Source organism: Limanda limanda, chromosome 2 (genome assembly GCF_963576545.1).
Source record: "Limanda limanda chromosome 2, fLimLim1.1, whole genome shotgun sequence".
NCBI lineage: Eukaryota > Metazoa > Chordata > Actinopteri > Pleuronectiformes > Pleuronectidae > Limanda > Limanda limanda.
The window spans coordinates 14,276,869-14,285,378 of record NC_083637.1 but is presented as its reverse complement, the minus strand read 5'-3'; positions in this window follow the sequence as shown (position 1 = coordinate 14,285,378).

Here is an 8,510-nt window from a genome sequence, read left to right as displayed (position 1 = left end):
ACCTCATCACCAGTCAACATGACCTCACCCCCAGTCAACATGACATCTCCAACTGTCACCATGACCTCATCACCAGTCAACATGACCTCAAAACCAGTCAACATTACCTCACCACGAGTCACCATGACATCACCATCAGTCAAAATGACATCAACACCACCAGTCACCATGACATCACCAACAGTCAATGAAACCTCAAAAACGGTCACCATGACATCTCCACCAGTCAACATGACATCTCCACCTGTCACCATGACCTCACCACAAGTCACCATGACCTCAGCACCCGTCAACATGACATCACCACCAGCAGTCAACATGACCTCACCACCGGTCAACATGACCTCACCACCAGTCACTATGACCTCACCACCAGTCAACATGACATCACCACAAGTCAACATGACCTCACTACCAGTCACCATGACATCTCCACCAGTCAACATGACATCTCCACCTGTCACCATGACATCACCACCAGTCAACATTACGTCACCATCACCAGTCAACATGACCTCAACACCAGTCAACATGACATCACCACCAGTCACCGTGACATCATCACCAGTCACCGGGACCTCACCACCCATCAACATGACCTCACCACCAGTCACTATGACATCACCACCAGTAAATATGACATCCCCACCACCAGTCAACATGACATCACCACCAGTCAACATGACAGCACCACCAGTCACCATGACCTCACCACCAGTCAACATGACCTCACCTCCAGTCAGCATGACATCACCACCAGTCAACATGACGTCACCACCCGTCAACATGACATCACCACCAGTCACCATGACATCACCAACAGTCAACGAAACCTCAAAAACAGTCACCATGACATCTACAACAGTCAACATGACATCTCCACCTGTCACCATGACCTCACCACAAGTCATCGTGACGTCAGCACCCGTCAACATGACTTCACCACCAGTCACTATGACCTCTCCACCAGTCAGCATGACATCACCACCAGTCAACATGACATCACCACAAGTCAACATGACATCACCACAAGTCACCCTGACATCTCCACCAGTCAACATGACCTCCCCACCAGTCAACATGACCTCACCACCAGTCACCATGACATCTCCACCAGTCAACATGACATCACCACCCAACAACATGACATCTCCACATGTCACCATGACTTCATCACCAGTCAACATGACTGCACCACCAGTCACTATGACCTCACCACCAGTCAGCATGACATCACCACCAGTCAACATAACCTCACCACCAGTCAACATGACATCTCCAACAATCACCATGACCTCTCCACCCGTCAAAATGACATCTCCACCTGTTACCATGACATCACCACCAGTCAACATGACCTCACCACCCGTCAACATGACATCACCACCAGTAAACATGACCTCACTACCAGTCACCATGACCTCACCACCAGTATCTATGACATCACCAACAGTCAACATGACCTCATCACCAGTCAACATGACCTCACCACCAGTCAACATGACATCTCCAACTGTCACCATGACCTCATCACCAGTCAAGATGACCTCACTACCAGTCAACATGACATCTCCACCTGTCACCATGACCTCATCACCAGTCACCATGACATCGCCACCACCAGTCAACATGACATCACCTCCAGTCAACATGACTGCACCACCAGTCACTATGACCTCACCACCAGTCAGCATGACATCACCACCAGTCAACATAACCTCACCACCAGTCAACATGACATCTCCAACAATCACTATGACCTCTCCACCCGTCAAAATGACATCTCCACCTGTCACCATGACCTCATCACCAGTCAACATGACCTCACCACCAGTCACTATGACCTCACCTCCAGTCAGCATGACATCACCACCAGTCAACATGAGCTCACCACCCGTCAACATGACATCACCACCAGTAAACATGACCTCAGTACCAGTCACAATGACCTCACCACCAGTATCTATGACATCACCAACAGTCAACATGACATCAACATCAGTCAACATGACATCACCACCAGTCAACATGACATCACCACCAGTCAACATGACAGCACCACCAGTCAACATGACAGCACCACCAGTCACCATGACTGCACCACCAGTCACCATGACCTCATCACCAGTCAGCATGACATCACCACCAGTCAACATAACCTCACCACCAGTCAACATGACATCTCCAACAATCACCATGACCTCTCCACCCGTCAAAATGACATTTCCACCTGTCACCATGACCTCATCACCAGTCAACATGACCTCACCACCAGTCACTATGACCTCACCTCCAGTCAGCATGACATCACCACCAGTCAACATGACCTCACCACCCGTCAACATGACATCACCACCAGTAAACATGACCTCAGTACCAGTCACCATGACCTCACCACCAGTATCTATGACATCACCAACAGTCAACATGACATCAACATCAGTCAGCATGACATCACCACCAGTCAACATGACATCACCACCAGTCAACATGACATCACCACCAGTCAGCATGACATCACCACCAGTCAATATGACCTCACCAGCCGTCAACATGACATCACCAAAAGTCAACATGACCTCACTACCAGTCACCATGACATCTCCACCAGTCAACATGACATCTCCACCTGTCACCATGACCTCACCACAAGTCAACATGACCTCACTACCAGTCACCATGACATCTCCACCAGTCAACATGACATCTCCACCTGTCACCATGACCTCACCACAAGTCAACATGACCTCACCACCAGTCAACATTACATCACTATCACCAGTCTCCATGACCTCACCACCAGTCAACATGACATCACCACCAGTCAACATTACGTCACCATCACCAGTCAACATGACATCACCACCAGTAAACATGACCTCAGTACCAGTCACAATGACCTCACCACCAGTATCTATGACATCACCAACAGTCAACATGACATCAACATCAGTCAACATGACATCACCACCAGTCAACATGACATCACCACCAGTCAACATGACAGCACCACCAGTCAACATGACAGCACCACCAGTCACCATGACTGCACCACCAGTCACCATGACCTCATCACCAGTCAGCATGACATCACCACCAGTCAACATAACCTCACCACCAGTCAACATGACATCTCCAACAATCACCATGACCTCTCCACCCGTCAAAATGACATTTCCACCTGTCACCATGACCTCATCACCAGTCAACATGACCTCACCACCAGTCACTATGACCTCACCTCCAGTCAGCATGACATCACCACCAGTCAACATGACCTCACCACCCGTCAACATGACATCACTACCAGTAAACATGACCTCAGTACCAGTCACCATGACCTCACCACCAGTATCTATGACATCACCAACAGTCAACATGACATCAACATCAGTCAGCATGACATCACCACCAGTCAACATGACATCACCACCAGTCAACATGACATCACCACCAGTCAGCATGACATCACCACCAGTCAATATGACCTCACCAGCCGTCAACATGACATCACCAAAAGTCAACATGACCTCACTACCAGTCACCATGACATCTCCACCAGTCAACATGACATCTCCACCTGTCACCATGACCTCACCACAAGTCAACATGACCTCACCACCAGTCAACATTACATCACTATCACCAGTCTCCATGACCTCACCACCAGTCAACATGACATCACCACCAGTCAACATTACGTCACCATCACCAGTCAACATGACCTCACCACCAGTCAACATGACATCACCACCAGTCACCGTGACATCATCACCAGTCACCGTGACCTCACAACCCGTCAACATGACCTCACCACCAGTCACTATGACCTCACCACCAGTCAGCATGACATCACCACCAGTCAACATGACCTCACCACCCGTCAACATGACCTCACCACCAGTCACCATGACATCACCACTAGTCAACATTACCTCACTACCACTCACCATGACCTCACCACCAGTCACCATGACATCACCACCAGTTAACGAAACCTCAAAAACAGTCACCATGACATCTCCACCTGTCACCATGACCTCACCACAAGTCATCGTGACCTCAGCACCCGTCAACATGACCTCTACACCAGTCACTATGACCTCTCCACCAGTCACCATGACATCACCACCAGTCAACATGACATCACCACAAGTCAACATGACCTCACCACCAGTCAACATTACGTCACCATCACGAGTCACCATGACATCACCACCAGTCAACATGACCTCACCACCAGTCACCATGACATCACCAACAGTCACCATGACGTCACCACCAGTCAACATAACCTCAACACCAGTCACCGTGACATCTCCACCAGTCAACATGACATCTCCACCTGTCAACATGACCTCACCACAAGTCAACATGACCTCACCACAAGTCAACATGACCTCACCACCACTCACCATGACCTCACCACCAGTCACCATGACATCACCACCAGTCAACGAAACCTCAAAAACAGTCACCATGACATCTCCACCTGTCACCATGACCTCACCACAAGTCAACATGACCTCACCACCAGTCAACATTAGGTCACCATCACCAGTCACCATGACATCACCACCAGTCAACATGACCTCACCACCAGTCACTATGACATCACCAACAGTCACCATGACCTCACCACAAGTCAACATGACCTCACCACCAGTCAACATTACGTCACCATCACCAGTCACCATGACATCACCACCAGTCAACGAAACCTCAAAAACAGTCACCATGACATCTCCACCAGTCACCATGACATCACCACCAGTCAACATAACCTCAACACCAGTCACCGTGACATCTCCACCAGTCAACATGACATCTCCACCTGTCAACATGACCTCACCACAAGTCAACATGACCTCACCACAAGTCAACATGACCTCACCACCACTCACCATGACCTCACCACCAGTCACCATGACATCACCACCAGTCAACGAAACCTCAAAAACAGTCACCATGACATCTCCACCTGTCACCATGACCTCACCACAAGTCAACATGACCTCACCACCAGTCAACATTAGGTCACCATCACCAGTCACCATGACATCACCACCAGTCAACATGACCTCACCACCAGTCACTATGACATCACCAACAGTCACCATGACCTCACCACAAGTCAACATGACTTCACCACCAGTCAACATTACGTCACCATCACCAGTCACCATGACATCACCACCAGTCAACATAACCTCACCACCAGTCACCGTGACATCTCCACCAGTCAACATGACATCTCCACCTGTCAACATGACCTCACCACAAGTCAACATGACCTCACCACAAGTTAACGTGACCTCACCACCAGTCAACATAACCTCACCACCAGTCAACATGACATCTCCAACAATCACCATGACCTCTCCACCCATCAAAATGACATCTCCATCTGTCACCATGACCTCATCAACAGTCAACATGACCTCACCTCCAGTCAACATGACTGCACCACCAGTCACTATGACCTCACCACCAGTCAGCATGACATCACCACCAGTCAACATGACATCACCACCCGTCAACATGACATCACCACCACCAGTCAACATGACCTCACCACCAGTCACCATGACATCTCCACCAGTCAACATGACATCTCCACCTGTCACTATGACCTCACCACAAGTCAACATGACCTCACCACCAATCAACATTACGTCACCACCAGCATTCAACATGACCTCACCACCAGTCACCATGACCTCACCACCAGTCACCATGACATCACCAACAGTCAACGAAACCTCAGCACCCGTCAACATGACATCACCCCCAGCAGTCACCATGACCTCACCACCGGTCAACATGACATCACCACCAGTCACTATGACCTCACCACCAGTCAGCATGACATCACCACCAGTCAATATGACCTCACCAGCCGTCAACATGACATCACCAAAAGTCAACATGACCTCACTACCAGTCACCATGACATCTCCACCAGTCAACATGACATCTCCACCTGTCACCATGACCTCACCACAAGTCAACATGACCTCACCACCAGTCAACATTACATCACTATCACCAGTCTCCATGACCTCACCACCAGTCAACATGACATCACCACCAGTCAACATTACGTCACCATCACCAGTCAACATGACCTCACCACCAGTCAACATGACATCACCACCAGTCACCGTGACCTCACCACCCGTCAACATGACCTCACCACCAGTCACTATGACATCACCACCAGTCAACATGACCTCACCACCCGTCAACATGACCTCACCACCAGTCACCATGACATCACCACTAGTCAACATTACCTCACTTCCACTCACCATGACCTCACCACCAGTTACCATGACATCACCACCAGTCAACGAAACCTCAAAAACAGTCACCATGACATCTCCAACAGTCAACATGACATCTCCCCCTGTCACCATGACATCACAACCAGTCAACATGATATCACCACAAGTCAACATGACCTCACCACCAGTCAGCATGACATCTCCACCTGTCACCATGACCTCACCACAAGTCAACATGACCTCACCACCAGTCAACATTACGTCACCATCACCAGTCACCATGACATCACCACCAGTCAACATGACCTCACCACCAGTCAACATGACATCTCCAACAATCACCATGACATCACCACCAGTCAACATAACCTCACCACCAGTCACCGTGACATCTCCACCAGTCAACATGACATCTCCACCTGTCAACATGACCTCACCACAAGTCAACATTACCTCACCACAAGTCAACATGACCTCACCACCAGTCAACATTACTTCACCATCACCAGTCACCATGACATCACCACCAGTCAACATTACCTCACTACCAGTCACCATGACCTCACCACCAGTCACCATGACATCACCAACAGTCAATGAAACCTCAAAAACGGTCACCATGACCTCACCACAAGTCACCATGACCTCAGCACCCGTCAACATGACATCACCACCAGCAGTCAACATGACCTCACCACCGGTCAACATGACCTCACCACCAGTCACTATGACCTCACCAACAGTCAGCATGACATCACCACCAGTCAACATGACCTCACCACCCGTCAACATGACATCACCACCACCAGTCAACATGACCTCACCACCAGTCACCATGACATCTCCACCAGTCAACATGACATCTCCACCTGTCACTCTGACCTCACCACAAGTCAACATGACCTCACCACCAATCAACATTACGTCACCACCAGCATTCAACATGACCTCACCACCAGTCACCATGACCTCACCACCAGTCACCATGACATCACCAACAGTCAACGAAACCTCAAAAACAGTCACCATGACATCTCCACCAGTCAACATTACGTCACCACCAGCATTCAACATGACCTCACCACCAGTCAACATTACATCACTATCACCAGTCTCCATGACCTCACCACCAGTCAACATGACATCACCACCAGTCAACATTACGTCACCATCACCAGTCAACATGACCTCACCACCAGTCAACATGACATCACCACCAGTCACCGTGACCTCACCACCCGTCAACATGACCTCACCACCAGTCACTATGACATCACCACCAGTCAACATGACCTCACCACCCGTCAACATGACCTCACCACCAGTCACCATGACATCACCACTAGTCAACATTACCTCACTTCCACTCACCATGACCTCACCACCAGTTACCATGACATCACCACCAGTCAACGAAACCTCAAAAACAGTCACCATGACATCTCCAACAGTCAACATGACATCTCCCCCTGTCACCATGACATCACAACCAGTCAACATGATATCACCACAAGTCAACATGACCTCACCACCAGTCAGCATGACATCTCCACCTGTCACCATGACCTCACCACAAGTCAACATGACCTCACCACCAGTCAACATTACGTCACCATCACCAGTCACCATGACATCACCACCAGTCAACATGACCTCACCACCAGTCAACATGACATCTCCAACAATCACCATGACATCACCACCAGTCAACATAACCTCACCACCTGTCACCGTGACATCTCCACCAGTCAACATGACATCTCCACCTGTCAACATGACCTCACCACAAGTCAACATTACCTCACCACAAGTCAACATGACCTCACCACCAGTCAACATTACTTCACCATCACCAGTCACCATGACATCACCACCAGTCAACATTACCTCACTACCAGTCACCATGACCTCACCACCAGTCACCATGACATCACCAACAGTCAATGAAACCTCAAAAACGGTCACCATGACCTCACCACAAGTCACCATGACCTCAGCACCCGTCAACATGACATCACCACCAGCAGTCAACATGACCTCACCACCGGTCAACATGACCTCACCACCAGTCACTATGACCTCACCAACAGTCAGCATGACATCACCACCAGTCAACATGACCTCACCACCCGTCAACATGACATCACCACCACCAGTCAACATGACCTCACCACCAGTCACCATGACATCTCCACCAGTCAACATGACATCTCCACCTGTCAC